Source organism: Pelobates fuscus, chromosome 7, assembly GCF_036172605.1.
Source record: "Pelobates fuscus isolate aPelFus1 chromosome 7, aPelFus1.pri, whole genome shotgun sequence".
NCBI lineage: Eukaryota > Metazoa > Chordata > Amphibia > Anura > Pelobatidae > Pelobates > Pelobates fuscus.
The window spans coordinates 199,559,704-199,580,647 of NC_086323.1; the positions used below are offsets into that span (position 1 = coordinate 199,559,704).

A 20,944-nucleotide genomic window follows, 5' to 3' on the forward strand; every position below is an offset into this window, starting at 1 on the left:
AGTCACTGTTCGTGAAACTACCATATGAATGCTAGCGGCTTTCAGCCGTTAGCATACAAATGCTCTCTATTACAGAGATACACGAATACATACATAAACAGAATTAAAGCAGCTTTTTACATACAACCTTCAGAGGTTAAACAGTATGACCTAAAGTGGCTATGTTTGCCACAATACAGGGAGTGCAGAATTATTAGGCAAGTTTTATTTTTGAGGATTAATTTTATTATTGAACAACAACCATGTTCTCAATGAACCCAAAAAATTAATATCAAAGCTGAATTTTTTTGGAAGTAGTTTTTAGTTTGTTTTTAGTTTTAGCTATTTTAGGGGGATATCTGTGTGTGCAGGTGACTATTACTGTGCATAATTATTAGGCAACTTAACAAAAAACAAATATATACCCATTTCAATTATTTATTTTTACCAGTGAAACCAATATAACATCTCAACATTCACAAATATACATTTCTGACATTCAAAAACAAAACAAAAACAAATCAGTGACCAATATAGCCACCTTTCTTTGCAAGGACACTCAAAAGCCTGCCATCCATGGATTCTGTCAGTGTTTTGATCTGTTCACCATCAACATTGCGTGCAGCAGCAACCACAGCTTCCCAGACACTGTTCAGAGAGGTGTACTGTTTTCCCTCCTTGTAAATCTCACATTTGATGATGGACCACAGGTTCTCAATGGGGTTCAGATCAGGTGAACAAGGAGGCCATGTCATTAGATTTTCTTCTTTTATACCCTTTCTTGCCAGCCACGCTGTGGAGTACTTGGACGCGTGTGATGGAGCATTGTCCTGCATGAAAATCATGTTTTTCTTGAAGGATGCAGACTTCTTCCTGTACCACTGCTTGAAGAAGGTGTCTTCCAGAAACTGGCAGTAGGACTGGGAGTTGAGCTTGACTCCATCCTCAACCCAAAAAGGCCCCACAAGCTCATCTTTGATGATACCAGCCCAAACCAGTACTCCACCTCCACCTTGCTGGCGTCTGAGTCGGACTGGAGCTCTCTGCCCTTTACCAATCCAGCCACGGGCCCATCCATCTGGCCCATCAAGACTCACTCTCATTTCATCAGTCCATAAAACCTTAGAAAAATCAGTCTTGAGATATTTCTTGGCCCAGTCTTGACATTTCAGCTTGTGTGTCTTGTTCAGTGGTGGTCGTCTTTCAGCCTTTCTTACCTTGGCCATGTCTCTGAGTATTGCACACCTTGTGCTTTTGGGCACTCCAGTGATGTTGCAGCTCTGAAATATGGCCAAACTGGTGGCAAGTGGCATCTTGGCAGCTGCACGCTTGACTTTTCTCAGTTCATTGGCAGTTATTTTGCGCCTTGGTTTTTCCACACGCTTCTTGGGCCCTGTTGACTATTTTGAATGAAACGCTTGATTGTTCGATGATCACGCTTCAGAAGCTTTGCAATTTTAAGAGTGCTGCATCCCTCTGCAAGATATCTCACTATTTTTGACTTTTCTGAGCCTGTCAAGTCCTTCTTTTGACCCATTTTGCCAAAGGAAAGGAAGTTGCCTAATAATTATGCACACCTGATATAGGGTGTTGATGTCATTAGACCACACCCCTTCTCATTACAGAGATGCACATTACCTAATATGCTTAATTGGTAGTAGGCTTTCGAGCCTATACAGCTTGGAGTAAGACAACATGCATAAAGAGGATGATGTGGTCAAAATACTCATTTGCCTAATAATTCTGCACTCCCTGTATATTTTTTCATTTTTTAACAATGTTGGTTTATCAATACTTACAAAAAATTATATTATTATTAATAAAAAAATACTACCAGTGGGCTCAAGTTTTCAAGCTGTGGCTTTTGTGCTGTGATTTAAAGTTGTAACTTTTTGGAGTTTCACTCTTTTCATGTTTGCGAGAATGTTGTGCGCAGAAATCGAAAGACGCCTAGACGCCTAAAATAGCTCTTCATGTTTGTGGAAAAATAAACTTCCCAATATGGGAGGCGATGTGCTTGATGGTTACATGTTCAATCGTCTGTGTTCGTCTGCATGTCGTTCTATGTGTCCCACGGCATCCTGTCTGGAGCTCCTTCGAGCTGTGAAAAAAGCATCACAGTTTTTCCATCTGCATTTCAGTGTCGGGAAATTTGGATTGGTGTGATCAGTGAGTAGATGTTGCTTGAGGTGCTCGGAAACACCCAAAATAAGTGTGCATCCATGCCACCAGCAGTGGTAATTCTGCATTAAGTTCAGACGCAGCTTGAACAGTGCCATCGTAATAGCCAGTATAAATCATGCTTTTGTAAATTGCCATACACATAATCATATCTGAGTGTCCACCATATACTTGCAAACGATCGTGAGACTGCAGTTCATAAACACGAACAAATTTATCCAAACAGGCTGTCACCATGACTTTCCCCAAGATATTAACCACTGTAACTGCATGGTTGTGACCTTTATAAATTCTTATTAATTCTCCAGTATGGATATTGTGAGCATGGACTGACTGATCACTGGATCTACTGAACACGAGATCATTGACAACCTTCATACAGAGAACAGTTTTAGTATGTCCTTCCAGCGTACGAAGCAGAAGACCATTCCAAGCATCCCGGACACTGATAGTACAATCATAGGATCCTACAAGAAGCAGTCTACGACTGCCCTCTTGTGCTGTTGCCAAACTGCTAACTGCCCGAGGACCATGACACTCGAACACGTCAAGCTGTTCTTAAGGGAAAACGTGACCACGTGATCCCGTTGGCAAGCCCTGCGTAGAGGATTTTCCAGCATGCATGTAGACACAGGACTTTTTCACCAAGATTCAGCTACTCAACAAACTCCTGGGTCTTGACAATAACATCGTACGGTGTGTTCACTAGATTCAGTAAAAAGCATTGAAGACTTCCCATGCGTATGAGTAACAAGGAGACAATTCACGTTTGATGTGTGCCCTTCAAAGACGCCCACGCATTGCCGGGTCACAATATTGTAGGCATGGACAGTTTTGTCTGCAGAACAGGTGTATAGCAAGTCAGAAAATATCTGAATGGCATTGATAGAAGTGCTGTGCCCTTCAAAACGTCCCTTTGTGGGTTCCTCATCATCTCCAGGATCAGAGGATACTTCTGAGGAATTATTTGACTGCAGTGATGCTCCCTGGTTATTAACAATGTCTTGTATACTTTCGTCAATGTAGCCTGTGCCAAGTTCACTGGTGGATGTTACTTCATCATAAACCTCTTAGTGGTGTGATATAATTTATCTTGATTCCAAGGCTAAACCTTATAGGTGTCATATAATGATATCCTATATTAAAATTGGCTAACTTGAAATCAGGAAATGCTTGATGCTTGAACAACACTTAAGACCATATATGTCTAAGTTCCGGGAGCAGAGAGCCCCCACCTAAGATGTCTCTACTCTAATCTTGTTCTCTCTTACCTTGAAACTTATTTGTTATGTGTACATGACGCTCATCCCTATGTCTTATCTGTACTCCCTTACTATTACTGTTCTAAGAGTATTTGCACGTAAGCATTTACTTTTTAATGTATAAAACCCAGCTGATGAATAAAACGTCAGAGGCTTATTTTGAACACCAACACGTGTCTGGTGTCTAATTCTCGCTTCTCCAAGTATACTTGCAACAACAATTTGTGCTTTCTCTGAATATAACAAAGATCATTATTTGGATCCACAACAATTTGGTGCTGTGACCCCGTGATCTGACGGTTGAGAGACTCGGACACTAGCGTACAGGTGGACGTCCCTCTGACAGTGAAATCAACTGTACAGGAAGGTAAGAAAAACTTTTTTCTACCTTTATCAATTTCGCTCTCAGATCCACGTCCTACTAGTCTGTCTGGGTAAAGAACGACTTAAAAACGTCTGATCTAAAGAACTTGTTTTCTGTGGTATTATGGTTATATTCAGGTGGAAGTTGTGTTATATGGGTAACTAAAATTATAGATCAGGGTGGTGCAGTAGACATCGCTTACCTCGATTTCAGTAAGGCTTTTGACACTGTTGCACATAGAAGGCTTATCAACAAACTACAATCTTTGAGTTTGGATTCCAATATTGTTGAATGGGTAAGGCAGTGGCTGAGTGACAGGCAACAGAGGGTTGTAGTCAATGGAGTATATTCGAAGCTTGGGCTTGTCACCAGTGGGGTACCTCAGGGATCTGTACTTGGACCCATTCTCTTTAATATTTTTATTAGTGATATTGCAGAAGGTCAATATTTGCAGATGATACTAAGATATGTAACAGGGTTGATGTTCCAGGAGGCATAAGCCAAATGGAAAATGATTTAGGTAAACTAGAAAAATGGTCAGAGTTGTGGCAACTGACATTTAATGTGGATAAGTGCAAGATAATGCATCTTGGACGTAAAAACCCAAGGGCAGAGTACAGAATATTTGATAGAGTCCTAACCTCAACATCTGAGGAAAGGGATTTAGGAGTAATTATTTCTGATGACTTAAAGGTAGGCAGACAATGTAATAGAGCAGCAGGAAATGCTAGCAGAATGCTTGGTTGTATAGGGAGAGGTATTAGCAGTAGAAAGAGGGAAGTGCTCATGCCATTGTACAGAACACTGGTGAGACCTCACTTGGAGTACTGTACACAGTACTGTACACCCTATCTTCAGAAGGATATTGATACCTTAGAGAGAGTTCAAAGAAGGGCTACTAAACTGGTTCATGGATTGCAGGATAAAACTTACCAGGAAAGGTTAAAGGATCTTAACATGTATAGCATGGAGGAAAGACGAGACAGGGGGGATATGATAGAAACATTTAAATACATAAAGGGAATCAACACAGTAAAGGAGGAGACTATATTTAAAAGAAGAAAAACTACCACAACAAGAGGACATAGTCTTAAATTAGAGGGACAAAGGTTTAAAAATAACATCAGAAAGTATTACTTTACTGAGAGGGTAGTGGATGCATGGAATAGCCTTCCAGCTGAAGTGGTAGAGGTTAACACAGTAAAGGAGTTTAAGCATGCGTGGAATAGGCATAAGGCTATCCTAACTATAAGATAAGGCCAGGGACTAATGAAAGTATTTAGAAAACTGGGCAGACTAGATGGGCCGAATGGTTCTTATCTGCCGTCACATTCTATGTTTCTATGTTTCTATGTTATGTCTTGTGAAAGGAATCTTGAGATAGTGGAATATAACTGTGGGTTGTAAGTTATGTTTTTATTGTTTGCCTTGTCATTTGTTTTATAACTGAGTTAGAATCCTCCAAGGGCAGATCTCCTGATCTGTGTTTAGAATAACAAAGACAAAACTGTGAAAATTCCACTGCATTGGTCATAAGTGTTTTATACACTGTTATTGTACAGTTTGTCTTGTGTAAGGAAGTAATTAACCCTTACAAGTTTTAAGATGGGTAGCTCTGAAAGTACCCAAGGAGGATTTACGGCTTTGACTATTGTCAAGCATCAAAAAGGACAAGTAGCAATAATTAAGAATGTTAAGAGGTTTCTTAAGAAAGCTGGCATGCCCTCAGAGGGCACTCTAGACCCACATATATGGAGTGAATTTATGGCAAATTACAGAGGTTGGTTAGAAGATAATAGCTTAGTAGAAGTTGCACAAAAATGGCATGATACTGCTGTTGAATTAACTAAATCTGGTTGCAGAGAAACCACCAGGAAAGGTGTACCGTATTATCAATGTTTTGGACCTCTAGGGTCCCAGAGTAGGCAAGATCCTGGGAAAAATCTTGTTACCCCACCCCTTTACCAGGATAATGCAGGGACTCTTTTGGTCCCTAATGGCCAGGCGATTTCCCTTTTACGGAGATCAAAACCTCTCTTTCCAGTAATATTACGCAGTGGGACTTCATATGGTTCCCTAGCAGTCCCAGTAAGACCTATGGGTTAATTAGAGCAGGCAGGTAGTCCAGACTTAAGTGAACCCCTAGTTGCCCCCATAGATACCCCAGTGGGGCCATTAGCTCCACAATGTTTTACTCCCATGATACCCAAAGTTGAAAGCGTATACCATGAGAACAGACAGCTGAGCTCAGGTATCCAATACTGGGAAGAATATAAGCCCTGGACACCCAGTGAACAACTGGCAAAAATACAGCAGCTGGCAGATGTTGAAAAGGCCCCCTTAGCTCTAGTTCAGTCTCTATCCACAATTCAAGCTACTTACCAGTGTACTTGGATGGATTTAAAACAGATTGTGGCACTAAAAGATGGCCCCATTTGGGCTAGAATAATTGCTAAATATACTGATGCCCATGAAGATAACCTCAGAAAAAGCAACATGCAAACAGATGAATGGTTTAGAACCAAGTCTGCATCTGGAGCATGCTATGTCACTGCAATGAGAGAATGGGCTAAAGTAAAGACAGAGGAACTAGCCCATAAATTAGGAGATATATTACAAGGAAAAGATGAACCTGTAGAAACATTCTTCACCAGACTACAGATGGCTTGGGAGGCATTGGGTTACACAGATATTGAAACCACTTCAACCAGACTGCTTATTAACTGCTTCATGGATGGTATCCACATACCCATAAGGACTGGTCTCCAAAATGCTAGACCTGAGTGGAGAACTATGGTGATCTGGTTAAGGTGGCTAGGGGAGTGGAAGCTAATCTAAATACTAGAAAGAGGAGCACACCTCTAATGGCTGTAACTGTCCCTAGAGCTGGTGGAGACAGAAGGCAGGTAGACTGCTGGAAATGTGGCAGGAAAGGACACATTAAACGTAACTGCAAGTGTTCTCCTAAAAATAGAAAACCCCAGGATTCTAATGATAACTCCCAAGACAGCCAACTACCTCCACCACCTCCCCCCCCCCCAATAGGAAATTAGCAAACCAGTGTCCCTACATATTATAAATATCCCTGACTCTGCAGGACCCTCACCCTTATCAATGTTACACTACCCGGGGACCGAATAGTCCCTTTCCTGTTGGACACTGGCGCTGCTAAATCAATGTTACAGGAAAAAATATGTGTTCCGGTATGAGAAATCTAATGATGTATTATCATGTGTAGGGGTGGATGGTATTGAAAATGACATTCCCTTTACCCACAAGCTGAAATTGAAGCTACACGACTCTACTGCCCTTGTAACAAGGCTACTTGTCAGCCCTCATGCCCCTGCTAATCTACTAGGCAGTGATATACTGTCTGCTCTTAGTGCAAATATCCAGTATAGCCCTACTGGAAAAGTAACATTGTCTGTGCCTTTGGAGGACAAACAAATGATATCGCTTTCAAATGTTCTGGCAACTCTCACTATGCCCAGCCAAGTGCCAGAACCTACCATTGACTTGTCCTCAGTCCTTGATTCCTTTTGGGCTACAGGGAAGACGGATACAGGCAGACTCTCTGTGCCCCCAGTCAATGTCCTGCCCGGAGCCAAACCTCCCTATCAAAAACAATACCCCCTAAGCCCAGCACAGGAAGATGCTATTTCGCAATCTGTACATGTATGTACGTAGTGGGGAATTACGATGAAGCATAAACATAATTAAACCCATTCAACCTCCCCCCAATAACGACAGACAACGTGGTATGGATGAACAGGCCACAGCATTTATTATAACATAAATAAATTACTGTATAACACACCCATAACTCCATATATTAAACTCTTCTTTCTGTAACGAAATTGTTAGAACAAATAATCATAAATAACATATATATATATATATATATATATATATACAACTCAACATACAGTGCTATACAGAGAACCCCCCGTCGTTGCCAATAAAAACCTGCAGTGGCTCCTAAACACCACTGCCTCTCACCTCCCCCCCGTCATAAAAACATATTCCAATGCCTGCCATCAGCCGACCTTATCCACGCTCGATGGGCACGAGACCTCAGGCAACCTAAAGTTAAACCTTTTGAAGCAGGGGAGGCTGAGACCTGTAAACATGAGGAACTTATTCCATCCTTAACATAACCAAACTTAATTGGCAAGGACATACCCCCGACTCGCTGTGACTAACTAAACCTACGCGGGGTGGGCGGGCGGGAAGCTGTTTACTGGCCCGAATCCCAAGTGGCACTGAGGTAAGACCTCCCCCCTCCTAGCTCACATAGTCCTAACCCCACCCACACAATACACCCACTATCAAAGACCCTCCCCTGCATCTATCCCCACACTCCTACATGTGCCCTTGTCCGCTTAGCTGCGCTATCTCCCCAGGGCCTTGTATGTACGTAGTGGGGAATTACGATGAAGCATAAACATAATTAAACCCATTCAACCTCCCCCCAATAACGACAGACAATGTGGTATGGATGAACAGGCCACAGCATTTATTATAACATAAATAAATTACTGTATAACACACCCATAACTCCATATATTAAACTCTTCTTTCTGTAACGAAATTGTTAGAACAAATAATCATAAATAACATATATATATATATACAACTCAACATACAGTGCTATACAGAGAACCCCCCGTCCTTGCCAATAAAATCCTGCAGTGGCTCCTAAACACCACTGCCTCTCACCTCCCCCCCGTCATAAAAACATATTCCAATGCCTGCCATCAGCCGGCCTTATCCACGCTCGATGGGCACGAGACCTCAGGCAACCTAAAGTTAAACCTTTTGAAGCAGGGGAGGCTGAGACCTGTAAACATGAGGAACTTATTCCATCCTTAACATAACCAAACTTAATTGGCAAGGACATACCCCCGCCACCAGACCCGCTGTTTTACCCCTAAATCAGCGGGGAACCCCACCAAAACCACCCATGGCCTGTTCCACCGCCTCCTGCAGGGCGAGATTAAAAAGGTCGAGCCCGACCTCCGTGAGATGTACAACGTCCCTACAAAAAAAAATGAGCCGCCTCCCGTTCAAAAACCCTATGGCGGACCGGGAGTCCCTGAGCCCCCAAAACAAACTGGGAAACCCGCCTGTTCAACTTGCGCCGGCAACGCTCCATGGCACTCTGACTCCTGGCGCCACGCCAATAGTTACGGGCGATAACTTCAGACCAGATTAAGCGCACGCCCGGGAACAAAACCAAGATGCGGGCCAAGTCCCGCTTCACTGCCGAGATTAAATCCCAAATGGGCACCGAACCCAGATCATTCCCCCCCAGGTGGATCACTAGGACACTCGGCGCACCCAGGAGCATAGACAGCCGCACCAACTCGGGGAGGAGCCGTGACCACCTCATACCCTGCGCCCCGAGCCATCGAACTTCCGCTTCGGAAGCTGTGAAACCCAACCTCGAACCTCCAGGCCGAACCGCCGCCCGCTGCCCAGCCCAGTAAACATAAGAGTGTCCGACGATCCAGATCCTGGTGGGAACAGAAACTGTGGAAAGAAATCACGTCAATAAACCGGCCGGACGAACATAGGAAATATAGCGCCCTGAGTCCCACCTACCAATCCTCTGAACCACCTGCGCTGGCATGCCTAGCCGAGAGGCCTCGGTCGCCGCCCCAATACGGAAGGAATGGCCCCCGAACTCCCTGCAATCCAACCCCTTTGCTTCCAGCCCCAAACGAAACACTCTAACAAACTGGAAATGGGAAAGGAAACTCCCATCCCCATGCACCAGGAGAGGCAGCGCAGGAGAAGAGCGCACAGCACAATATTCCCCAAAGGACCACACAGGACAAATGCCGGAACCCGGCACAGCCCCCAAACGGACCCACTTACCCTTCCCCAAGACATCCGTCTTAGAGCGGCGAATCCGGAACGAGATCTGATCAGTGACGCACGAAACGTCACCAAATAGCACCCCCCCTACCTGCTGTCGGCTGGGGCATACTAGCTCCCCAATCCGCATGGCGCCGAAGAATGCCAGGGAAAAGGCAAGGCGAAACAGCCGAACCTCGAAATCCGAATGGCAAACCCCGTGCAACGCCGCACACAAAGCAGTTAGGAGCGTGCCGGAAACAGGACGCCTTGAGTCCGGCACAGACACCCTCCCCCGTCTCAAGCCTTTTAGTGCCTGCCGCACAATGAACGCCTTAGTGGCGTCCTCCCAACCCCGTAACTTAAACAGGAAGCTGAGTCCTGACAAGCGTGCCGAAATGGCCGAGGGAGACAATCCCGCGGTCTCCCAGTCCCCCAAGAGCCGAACCAAACCCTGCAGACGAGAGGATGAGTCCTGGAAGCCCCCGTAGGCCCCCTCCCACCCTTCCCATTCCCTCCAAACCTTATTATAGCGGTCCCAGGTGGCCGCAGTGACCGACCCACGGACCAACTCCATCAGTCTGCCAGACCCAAGGACCACATCTCTGTCGGACACGGGACACCCTCCAGTTCGGCCTGTGGAGCCACGGCCCGAAACACGTCCCACTGTGAACGAGAGAGAGCATCGGCCATCACATTACGCACACCCGGGATGTGCACAGCCCTACAATACACATTCAGCTCCAGACAGCACAGCACTAGGCGCCGGAGCAAGCGAACCACGGGGGGGGAAGATGCAGACAGCTGGTTAATAGCCTGGACTACACCCAAGTTGTCACAATGGAAGACCACCCGCCTATCCACCAGCAGGGAACCCCATACCTCTAATGCAACCAAAATTGGGAAGAGCTCCAGAAACGCCAGCGTGTGTGTATGAGTGCAGCGTGTGTGTATGAGTGCAGCGTGTGTGTATGAGTGCAGCGTGTGTGTATGAGTGCAGCGTGTGTGTATGAGTGCAGCGTGTGTGTATGAGTGCAGCGTGTGTGTATGAGTTCAGCGTGTGTGTATGAGTGCAGCAAGTGTATGAGTGCAGCGTATGAGTGCAGTGTGTGTGTGTATTAGTGGTGTGTGTGTGTGTGTGTGTGTGTTGCAGAGCCTTGGTGGGTGTTTTTTTTTATTATTTTAATTTTTATTAATTTAATTTTTTTATTATTATTCATTATTATTTTTATTTATTTAATTTAATTATTATTATTGTATTATTTAATTTTTTTTTTGTATTATTACTAATTATTTTTTTTTCGTCCCCCCTCCCTGCTTGATACATGGCAGGGAGGGGGGCTCTCCTTCCCTGGTGGTCCAGTGGCATTGGCATTGGCAGTTCAGACTTACACTTTCAGCTCCCAGTGTAAGTCTCGCGAGAGCCGTGGCTCTCGCGAGACTTACAGTGGGAGCTGACCGAGGTGCTGAACGGACGGCGCGGAGGAGGAGAGAGCTGGCAGGAGCTGCAGGACAGGTAAGTTACAGCTCTGCCAGCCCCCCTCTCCCCCTGTCTGTATTATGGCAATGCAAATTGCCATAATACAGACTATTGACTCGAGTATAAGCCGAGTTGGGGTTTTTTAGCACAAAAAATGTGCTAAAAAACTCGGCTTATACTCGAGTATATACGGTATTATACAGAGCCACATGTTTATTATCAGCGTATAAATACTCAGTATTATTATACAGAGCGACATGTTTATTATCAGCGTATAGATACTCAGTATTATCATACAGAGCGACATGCTTATTATCAGCGTATAGATACTCAGTATTATTATACAGAGCGACATGCTTATTATCAGCGTATAGATACTCCGTATCATTATACAGAGCGACATGTTTATTATCAGCGTATAGATACTCAGTATTATACAGAGCGACATGTTTATTATCAGCGTATAGATACTCGGTATTATTATACAGAGCGACATGTTTATTATCAGTGTATAGATACTCAGCATTATTATACAGAGCGACATGTTTATTATCAGCGTATAGATACTCAGTATTATCATACAGAGCGACATGCTTATTATCAGCGTATAGATACTCAGTATTATTATACAGAGCGACATGCTTATTATCAGCGTATAGATACTCCGTATAATTATACAGAGCGACATGTTTATTATCAGCGTATAGATACTCAGTATTATACAGAGCGACATGTTTATTATCAGCGTATAGATACTCGGTATTATTTTATAGAGCGACATGTTTATAATCACCGTACAGATACTCGGTATTATTATACAAAGCAACATGTTTATTATCAGCGTATAGATACTCAGTATTATTATACGGAGCGACATGTTTATTATCAGCGTATAGATACTCAGTATTATTATACAGAGCGACATGTTTATTATCAGCGTATAGATACTTAGCATTATTATACAGAGCGACATGTTTATTATCAGCGTATAGATACTCAGTATTATTATACAGAGCGACATGTTTATTATCAGTGTATAGATACTCAGTATTATTATGTGGATACTGTGGTGTATACCAGCAGTCCCCTCTAAGGGAGCTTTGCACAATGCACAGTTTGTCACTAACCAGCTCCTGTAGTAAGTGTGCAAGGCATGCTGGGTTGGATACACCCCCTAGATTTGCTCTCTCTTCCCAGTGTGTGAATGGAGTTCGGCCATTTTGGGTGTATGTTACAGCAGGAATGTGTATATCAACAAAGGGATCGAACATAATATGTGACTTGTGATCAATAAATCCTGGCTGATTAATAGACGGTATGTTATTGTAAGTCAGCTATCATCAAACATAACAGGTACTCGGTATTATTATACAGAGCGACATTTATTATCACTGTATAGATACTCAGTATTATTATACAGAGCGACATGTTTATTATCAGTGTATAGATACTCGGTATTATTATACAGAGCGACATGTTTTTTATCAGCGTATAGATACTCAGTATTATTATACAGAGCGACATGTTTATTATAGGTGTATAGATACTCAGGTTTATTATACAGAGCCACATGTTTATTATCAGCATATAGATACTCCTTATTATTATACAGAGCGACATGTTTATTATCAGTGTATAGATACTCGGTATTATTATACAGAGCGACATGTTTATTATCAGCGTATAGATACTCGGTATTATTATACAGAGCGACATGTTTATTATCAGCATATAGATACTCGGTATTATTATACAGAGCGACATGTTTATTATCAGCGTATAGATACTCAGTATTATTATACAGAGCGACATGTTTATTATAGGTGTATAGATACTCAGGTTTATTATACAGAGCCACATGTTTATTATCAGCATATAGATACTCCGTATTATTATACAGAGCGACATGTTTATTATCAGTGTATAGATACTCTGTATTATTATACAGAGCGACATGTTTATTATCAGCGTATAGATACTCCGCATTATTATACAGAGCGACATGTTTATTATCAGCATATAGATACTCGGTATTATTATACAGAGTGACATGTTTATTATCAGCGTATAGATACTCAGTATTATTATACAGAGCGACATGCTTATTATCAGCATATAGATACTCCGTATTATTCTAAAGAGCGACATGTTTATTATCAGTGTATAGATACTCCGTATTATTATACAAAGCGACATGTTTATTATCAGCATATAGATACTCAGTATTATTATACAGCGCGACATGTTTATTATCAGCGTATAGATACTCAGTATTATTATACAGAGCGATGTGTTTATTATCAGCGTATAGATACTCAGTATTATTATACAGAGCGACATGTTTATTATCAGCGTATAGATACTCAGTATTATTATACAGAGTGATGTGTTTATTATCAGCGTATAGATACTCAGTATTATTATACAGCGCGACATGTTTATTATCAGCGTATAGATAATCAGTATCATTATACAGAGCGATGTGTTTATTATCAGTGTATAGATACTCAGGAATATTATACAGAGCGACATGTTTATTATCAGTGTATAGATACTCAGTATTAGTATACAGAGCGACATGTATATTATCAGTGTGGCAAACCTAGCCACTGACAGAATGTCCTTGTATAAACCTTGCTATTACTGCATTGCTATTCCTATCTGTGGCCAAACCAGCCACTTAAAGTGTAATCCCCCTGAATGTAATATGATGTAAAGTGTATTCCTGTGTACTGCTTGGTATCTCCTAAGGTGGGAGATGGCTATCTGTAACCCAACACCCTGCTGCCCAGAGACTAAGGGAAGTGTATTGTGTGGAATGCAGGCCCCCCTGCGGAGGTCTGTGCTTAAAGGAAGCTGTAATAATAAAGAGTGTGAGTCAGCCTGGTGAGATGCCAAGGTTTAAACCTCTAAGCTATGTGTCGTCTAGTTCTTTGGAGAAAAGGATTGTAACTACGCTACTACTCCGCTACAGTTGGTGGCAGCGGTGGGATTTAAACTACCCAGCAAAGCAACGTTCAGCAGAAATTCAAACGAACAGAGGAAAAGAAGCAGCAATTTGTGAGTTAGCTCATTCGGATAAAACCGGAACACGTGGAAACCCACGAACGGGCGGTGAATGGGAACGGATTATGCACTTTTAAACCGAAGCACATTGAAAGAACTACTGGAGGCAAGAGGAGCAATAACCAGCAACAAGGCAAAGGCTATATTAATCGCAGAACTGATGGAAGGAGACAGAGCAGCAGCTGCTGCAGCACCTCCAAGGGAGGAGGAGCCAAACAAATTTGAGAAGGAATACCGGAGCAGGGTGGCTCTACTTCCAACCCCACCATTTGAAGAGATGGTCAGCATGATTTTCGCAGATGTGCAGCAATACATCATGCTCCGAAGGGCGCAGATGAACCAGCAAGCAGGAGAAAGAGCCACGACGCCTGTTAACAATTCCAGGGAGAGTTAAAATCCCATACCAAGCTTTTAAGAGCTATTCCGAAGCTGATGGTGGTCTAGATGACTACTTACAGGACTTCGAAAGGTTGTGCCAACTACACAAAATCAGTGAGGCTGATCGGGTACCGCTACTAGCAGGGAGATTATCCGGTCGTGCAGTAGAGGCGTACTGAGCAGTGGCAGATGAGGACAGCACAGACTATGGCAAGGTGAAACAAGCCATTTTAGCTCGGTGTGCGATCACCTCAGAGGCATACCAGCTAAAGTTTCGGGACATTAAAAAGCCCACAAAAGACACGCACGTAAAATGGGCCCACCGTCTGCAACGAGCTGCAAAGGGGTGGTTAGCAGCCACCCAAGTTAACACCATGGAGGACCTGTTCCAGTTAATGGTTATGGAACAGTTCTTCGAGGGGATACCTGCCCACCTATAGAACTGGGTCAGAGACCGCAAGCCCCAAACCCTGCAAGGGGAAGCCAAGCTGGCGGACGAGTTCATAGACACCCAGAGAGACCAGCGCACTCAAAATCAAACCGGATATCACCCTAGACCAACAATACCAGCTATGACCTCCACGATCCAGCCACGACCCGGGGTAAGCCAAAACACTTACAACCCCAGATACCTGGCACGTCCCCCAATTCGTTGCCACACCTGCAACCAACAAGGGCATATCCAGCGGGACTGTCCACGCAACCGACCCAGGCCCAGCTGGAATAATGCAGCACCAAGCCACAGAGCAGCCGTACACTGCATACAAGCAGAGCCGTATAAAGCACCCAAAACCGTCCCTCCCAGAGAAGAACCGCTGGGAACACTGCATGAGGTGAACCCCATTGAGGCCGCCTCAGATAACCGGCAAGGTCATCATCAGGAGGTACATATGGAAGGGAAAAGGGTGCAAGGACTTCGTGACTCTGGGGCCGAGTTGCACCCAGCTACATACTACTTAAAGGCACAGAGTGCAGTTCCACACCCTACCATAACTACTTCTGTAGTGTGTGTATGTCAGTGTGTGTGTGTGTGTGTATGTCTGTCAGTGAGTGTGTCTGTGTGTGTGTAGGTCAGTGTTTTGATGGCCGCGGCTGGACAGTGGAGTACCTGGAGGTGCACGGAGGCACGCCACGTTACATTCTGAGGCCGGACTCCGGAGTTGCATACTGGCAGCGGCAATGTAAGTTGAGTCTGCTTGTTGGCTAGAGGGGGGTGCTGGGATTTAGTAGAGGGGGGGGGGGGGGGAAGGACTGGATGTTAGTATATGGGGAGGACAGGGATTTAGTATATGGGGGGCTTGGATTTATTAAAGGGGGTGCTGTATAAAAATAAAACTGTTTCTCTGAAAATTTAAGTAGGTTTTTTTTTGCGGCCCACATAAACTTAAACTTTGTTTATGTGGCCCATGCTAGACTTTGAGTTTGACATGCTTGGTGTAGATAATCAGTATTATTATACAGAGCGACATGTTTATTATCAGCGTATAGATACTCTGTATTATTATACAGAGAAACAAGTTAATTCTCAGTGTATAGGTACTCAGTATTATTAAACATGTTGCTCTGTATAATAATGCTGAGTATGTATACGCTGATAATAAACACGTCGCTGTATATTATCAGTGTTTAGATACTCAGTATTATTATACAGAGTGACATGTTTATTATCAGTGTATAGATACTCAGCATTATTATACAGAGCGACATGTTTATTATCAGTTAATAGATACTCAGCATTATTATACAGAGCGACGTGTTTATTATCAGCGTATAGATACTCAGTATTATTATTAAGAGAGCGACATGTTTATTATCAGCGTATAGATACTCCGTATTATTATATAGAGCGACATTTTCATTATCAGCGTGTAAATACTCAGTATTATTATCAGCGTATAGATACTCAGTATTATACAGAGCGACATGTTTATAATTGGTGTATAGATACTCAGTATTATTAAGCATGTCAATCTGTGTAATAATCGTGAGTATCTATACGCTGATAATAAACACGTCGCTGTATAATATCAGTGTATAGATACTCAGTATTATTATACAGAGCAACATGTTTATTATCAGTGCATAGATAATCAGTATTATTAAGCATGTCAATCTGTGTAATAATCGTGAGTATCTATACGCTGATAATAAACACGTCGCTGTATAATATCAGTGTATAGATACTCAGTATTATTATACAGAGCAACATATTTATTATTAGTGTATAGATACTCAGTATTATTATACAGAGCAACATTTTTATTATCAGCTGTAACGGCACACCCAAGCATAAAAGGGTTAAACCGCCGTTTAGTAGATCTTCCCCTTCCAGAAATACAGGCACAGCTATTGCAGAACACCAAACTCCCAAACTGAATACCAAGTGAAGGCTCCAAACTCCCGAACTGCATACAAAATAGCAATCCAAACTCCCGAACCGGAACCTAACGAATAGCTGCAGGCAGACGAACAGGAAAAGCACCCAAGCGGCTTACACTCCTGGCAATCAGTCTCTAGCAGCATACAGTAAATCCCCCCCAAGAATGAGACAAGGCTCTGTGTTGAGGGTCAAGCAGTGGTCTGGTTTATTCAGGGCTACCCACCCAGTATTTATGCAGATCATCCACCTGGTGGACACTCCCCTAGGGGACCAGATGGGTGACTGTGACAAGAGACAGACATGTATCACATTCAGACACACAGAAGCAAAACATCCCCACAATGCATCCTGATCTCCTCCCTCTATCCGGGAGATAATTGAGAAGTAATCCAATTATGTCCCAGGACAGAGGCAAGACTCCATTATACACGTGGGGACACAAAGACAGCAAAATACTTTAAAATACACAAAGTCACATTTTATACATGAAACAGACATTTCACATATCTCCATATAGCTGGGATCTGAGCGCACAAAACTACCGAATAGCGCTCAGATCCTATACACACAGTTCAATTGCCATGGAGCCAAAGTCTTTAATTACACGAATAGGCATAGCTATCTGGGTTAATACATTCACATAAATAAAATACCGAATGGACATGTATTCGTTAAATCTGTACGAATTAGAACTAGGCGGCGGGCGGCTCAGCGGTGTTCTTGCAAATAAGTGTCCGTTTTTAGTTATAGTTTAAGCACTGAACACCGCTGGACGTATGGGACTTTTAGAATGGCCGCCGCCGCCACGTGTTTGGCAAACGAACAAAGACCACCCTGCAGTAGTCATTTAAGCTGCTGTTAACCGCAGCTTCAGGGAGGTAAATTGGCGGCACACTCCAGCTCCCAGGTGGTCGCGCCTTCGGTAGTTTGTTCGGTAGATAAAATCTACCAAATGCCCTGGCAGAAAGGCACGAATAAGCCATTCTGCAGGGAAAAATAAAGTCTTTTACAGTCTGGTCCATAGTCCAAAGGCAGCAGGCGGGCATCCAGGCTTCTCCAATGCAATGTGACGAGATTGCTCTCGTCACATCAGCATATAGATAATCAGTATTATACAGAGCAACATGTTTATTATCAGTGTATAGATACTCCGTATTATTATACAGAACAACATGTTTATTATCAGTGTATAGATACTCAGTGTTATTATACAGAGCGACATGTTTATTATCAATATATAGATACTGAGTATTATTATACAGAACGATATGTTTATTTTCAGCGTGTAGATTCTCAGTGTTATTATAGAGAGTGACATGTTTATTATCAGCGTATAGATACTCAGTATTATTATACAGCAACATGTTTATTATCAGTTTATAGATACTCAGTATTATGAATACCAGCAGTCCCCTCTAGGGGAGCTTTGCATAATGCATAGTTTGTCCCTAACCAGCTCCTGTAGTAAGTGTGCAAGGCATGCTGGGATTGGCACACCCCCTAGATTTGCTCTCTCTTCCCAGTGTGTGTATGGATTTCGGCCATGTTGGGTGTATGTTACAGCAGGAATGTGTATATCAACAAAGGGATCGAACATAATATGTGACTTGTGATCAATAATGTAACGGATCAACTGGCACCCCGACTGGGTACCTCCGTTGAAAGATGCTCCTAGCGCTTCCAGAGGACTCCAAGCACTCCACCAGACACCATAAGCACCGCAGGCTGCAGCTATCTCCCTTCAGAACAAAGCAGGAACAAGCCCTTACAAGAGCTCAGTGATTATAGCAAGGGAATATGCCTAGCATAGCAATCCCTTGTAGCAGATTCCTCAATAAGAGACAGGACTCAAGTTGAGGGTAAAAATAGAACTCTCTGGCTGCTAGCTTGCAGCCCTTTATATTAGGTGCTCCCATGAAGGGGAGGGACACACACAGTAACGTACATTAACCAATCACACAATAGTTACATCCCACACATAGCCCTCCCCTCTACCTGTAAACTAATTATCTGTACACACAGGAAAATACAATTATCATAGGTAGGGAAAATACAGTTTTTACACAACATTCATAACTCCCAAAATATACATCACATTCGCATAAAAATACATATACATATACACAATCAATCCATTCGGGGGAACAACATACTCAAAAATCATACGAATTGGACCAGGGGTTCAAAAGTTAGTACAAATGTGCATTTGCCCTTCTGGAAGCATGGCTTTTCCAGCTCAAACTAGTTCCACAGAATCCTCTATCCTGGAGACAATGGAGAAGCTGATTTAATTTTATCCAGGGACAAACACAGCCTCCATTAAGCACATGTTACCAGAACCACCAAAAGACATAAAAATACATAACTCCTGTTATACTAAACAGAACCCCCACATTCAACCCATCCCCAGATGGCTTGGATCTGAGCGCTCAACATATCCAAACAGCGCTCAGATGCCACAAACACAGTTCAAACGCCATGGGGTTTAAGTTTCGTATGGGCTGATGAGAGGGCCCATAATCCTGGGGCAGCCCAATAACACACAGTATGCCCAAATACCGTGCATAAAGGGCCAAATCGCTGTGCAGGCTTGGGTGCAGGCCGCTGTGCAGGCTTGGGTGCAGGCCGCTGTGCAGGCTTGGGTGCAGGCCGCTGTGCAGGCTTGGGTGCAGGCCGCTGTGCAGGCTTGGGTGCAGGCTTGGGTGCAGGCCGCTGTGCAGGCTTGGGTGCAGGCCGCTGTGCAGGCTTGGGTGCAGGCCGCTGTGCAGGCCGCTTTGCAGGCTGCTGTCCAGGTTTGGGTGCAGGCTCCTGTCCAGGTTTGGGTGCAGGTTTGGGTGCAGGCTGCTGTGCAGGTTTGGGTGCAGGCTGCTGTGCAGGTTTGGGTGCAGGCTGCTGTGCAGGTTTGGGTGCAGGCTGCTGTGCAGGTTTGGGTGCAAGCTGCTGGGCAGGTTTGGGTGCAAGCTGCTGGGCAGGTTTGGGTGCAAGCTGCTGGGCAGGTTTGGGTGCAAGCTGCTGGGCAGGTTTGGGTGCAAGCTGCTGGGCAGGTTTGGGTGCAAGCTGCTGCGCAGGTTTGGGTGCAAGCTGCTGCGCAGGTTTGGGTGCAAGCTGCTGCGCAGGTTTGGGTGCAAGCTGCTGCGCAGGTTTGGGTGCAAGCTGCTGTGTAGGTTTGGGTGCCGGCTGCTGCACAGGCCTCTGTGTGTATCGTCTTGCAGGCTCTGGAGTAGATCTCTGTGTGGGTTGTAGAGCCGGCCTGTGGCTCTGTGCAGGTGTTGCTGTGGTCTGCCGTGATGCCTCTTTCCCTGTACGTTTCTGCGTCCGTGCTGCAAGCTTGGCCCAGAACTGTGCCCAGAAGCGCTCAAAGGCTCTTGCAGTTTGGTCCTCGTGGGGGGCCATTACCGCGTGTGTTATCGTGGCCGCCATCTTAGCCGTTGAGATTGTCAGCTCGGTGCCGCCTATCTCCTTGCCCCAGTCTGACTGGGGGCTGATAGCAGGAGGGGACCGGGATAACCCCCTCCGGTCCCACGGGGGGGGGGAACGGGGGTTCGGTGGCAGATTTCCCGCCGCTTTCGGCGGCAGGAGAGTGTCACTCTCTCCTGCGCCCGCCATGCTGGGAGGCCGCGCCAGGGTGTCGGTCGTACACCTGGGCGGTAGTCGCTTGGAGGGTATCGTGGAGATAGTCCCGGTGTCCTCCTTCGCCTGGTGGCCTTTATCTGCCATTCGATTGCCGTTTTTGTCGCTTTTCATCGTTTTTTGTGTGGGTCCTGACCGGAGCTGTTGAGAGTTGCGTCCTCTCGGCTCCACGGTCAGGCCCCGCCCCCCACATACACCATCTTATATACCAGCATATTATTATTATTGCCCTTTATATAGCGCCAACAGATTCCGTAGCGCATATATATTGGTCTGCCGGGGGCCCAGGTCCTAATTTTGCCCGGGGGCCCAGGCCACTGTCAGTCCGTCCCTGGACATGTAAACATTCCAAGGAATTGAGAACT

General features: G+C 44.3%; 1 pseudogene; it reads right to left on the reverse strand.

Moving 5' to 3' along the window:
- Positions 1 to 1,764: 1,764 nt before the first annotated feature.
- Positions 1,765 to 20,342, reverse strand: LOC134569285 (zinc finger protein 106-like; annotated as a pseudogene).
- Between the last annotated feature and the right edge of the window lie 602 nt (positions 20,343 to 20,944).